This window comes from Bos javanicus, chromosome 5 (genome assembly GCF_032452875.1).
Source record: "Bos javanicus breed banteng chromosome 5, ARS-OSU_banteng_1.0, whole genome shotgun sequence".
Lineage (NCBI taxonomy): Eukaryota > Metazoa > Chordata > Mammalia > Artiodactyla > Bovidae > Bos > Bos javanicus.
In genome coordinates this window covers 57,214,830-57,217,517 of record NC_083872.1, presented here as the reverse complement: position 1 = coordinate 57,217,517, position 2,688 = coordinate 57,214,830, and positions in this window count along the sequence as shown.

Genomic DNA, 2,688 nt, shown 5'->3' with positions numbered 1-2,688 from the left:
GCCCGCCGTCCGCAGGGGCCGCTGGGAATTGTAGTTCCTATTTGGAGGCTGGCCTGGGCGAGGCCGCTTCTGACCGACTGGGCGTCCAGGGTAGCTCAGCTGGTAAAGAATCCGCCTGCAATGGGAGACCGCGAGTTCGATTCCTGGGTCGGGAAGATCCGCTGGAGAAGGGATAGGTTACCCACTCCATTATTCTTGGGCTTCTCTGGTGGCTCAGACTGTAAAGAATCCGCTTGCAATGAGGGAGACCTGGTTTCCATCCCTGGGTTTGGAAGATGACTTGGAGAAGGGAATTGACTACCCACTCTGGTTTTCTGGCCTGGAGAATTCCATGGACAGAGGCGCCTGGCAGGCTATAGTCTATGAGGTCGCAAAGAGTCCGACTCGACTGAGCGACTTTCCCGTTCACTTTCTGGTCGAGGGCGGTGCTCCTGTGGTCTCTGCCCATTTGTTTCTTCGCTAGGTTCCCTGCACAGGTGGGACGAAGAAGACCACGCCCATTCCTGGACGATTTACTGCGGAAAGATGAGCCCTGGAGCATATGGTTGTTGTTCAGTCTCTCAGTCATGTCGGACTCTTTGCGACCCAATGGATTGCAGCACTGCCAGGCTTCCCTGTCCTTCACCATCCCCCAGAGCTTGCTCAAGCTCATGTCCATTGAGTCGATGATGCCATCCAGCCATCTCATCTTCTGTCGTCCCCTTCTCCTCCTGCCTTCAATCTTTTCCAACATCAGAGTCTTTTCAAATGAGTCGGCTCTTGCCATCAGGTGGCCAAAGTATTGGAGCTTCAGCTTCAGCATCAGTCCTTCCAATGAATTCAGGGTTGATTTCCTTTACGATTGACTGGTTTGATCTCCTTGCAGTCCAAGGGATTCTGAAGAGTCTTCTCCAACACCACAGTTCAAACACATCAATTCTTTGGTGCTCAGCCTTCTTTATGGTCCAACTCTCACATCCATACATGACTACTGGAAAAATCATAGCTTTGACTAGATGGACCTTTGTTGGCAAAGTAATGTCTCAGCTTTTTAATACGCTGACCAGGTTTGTCATAGCTTTTCTTCCAAGGAGCAAGTGTCTTTTAATTTCATGACTTCTTTCACCATCTACAGTGATTTTGGAGTCCAAGAGAATGAAGTCTGTCACTGTTTCCATTGTTCCATCTATTTGCTATGAAGTGATGGGACTGGATGCCATGATCCTAGTTTTCTGAATGTTGAGTTTTAAGCCAACTTTTTCATTCTTTTCTTTCACCTTCATCAAGAGGCTCTTTAGTTCCTCTTCGCTTTCTGCCATAAGGACGGTGTCATCTACCTATCTGAGGTTATTGATGTTTCTCCTGGCAATCTTGATTCCAGCTTGGGCTTCATCCAGCCCGGCATTTTGCTTGATGTACTCTGCATATAAGTTAAATAAGCAGGGTGACAATATACAGCCTTGACGTACTCCTTTCCCAATACGGAACCAGTCCGTTGTTTCATGTCTGGTTCTAACTGTTGCTTCTTGACCTGCATACAGGTTTCTCGGGAGCAAGTAAGGTGGTCTGGTATTCCCATCTCTAAGAATTTTCCACAGTTTGTTGTGATCCACACAGTCAAAGGCTTTAGTGTAGTCAATAAAGCAGAAGTAGATTTTTTTCTGGCATTGTCTTGCTTTTTCTATGATCCAGTGCATGTTGGCAATTTGATCTCTGGTTCCTATGCCTTTTCTAAATCCAGCTTGAACATCTTAGTATGCCAGGTTCACATACTGTTGAAGCTTAGCTGGGAGAATTTGAACATTACTTCGCTAGCATGTGAAATGAGTGCAGTTGTGCGGTAGTTTGAACATTCTTTGGCATTGACCTTCTTTGGGGTTGGGATGAAAACTGACCTTTTCCAGTCCTGTGGCCACTGGTGAGTTTTCCAAATTTGTTGGCATATTGAGTGCAGCACTTTCACAGCATCATCTTTTAGGATTTGAAATAGCTCAGCTGGAATTCCATCACTTCCACTAACTTTGTTTTAAGCGATGCTTCCTAAGGCTCACTTGAATTTGCATTCAAGCATGTCTGGCTCTAGGTGAATGATCACAGCATCATGGTTATCTGGGTCATTGAGATCTTTTTTTTTATATAGTTCTTCTGTGTGTTTTTGCCACGTGTTCTTAATATCTTCTGCTTCTATTAGGTCCATATCTTTTCTGTCCTTTATTGTGCCAATCTTTGCATGAAATGTTCCCTTGGTATCTCTAATTTTCTTAAAGAGATGGCTAGTCCTTCCCATTCTATTGTTTTTCTCTATTTCTTTGCATTGTTCACTTAGGAAAACTTTCTTCTCTCCTTGCTATTCTTTGGAACTCTGCATTCAGATGGGTATATCTTTCCTTTTCTCCTTTGCCGTTTGCTTCTCTTTTCTCAGCTATTTGTAAGTCCTCCTCAGACAATCATTTTGCTTTTTTGCATTTCTTTTTCTTAGGAATGTTTTTGATCAGTGCCTGCTGTACAGTGTTATGAACCTCTGTCCATACTTCTTCAGGCACTTTGTCTATCAGATCTAATCCCTTGAATCTATTTGTCACTTCTACTGTAAAATCATAAGAGATTTGATTTAGGTCATACCTGAATGGCCAGTGGTTTTCCCTACTTTCTTAAATTTAAGTTTGAATTTGGCAATAAGGAGTTCATGATCTGAGCCACAATCAGCTC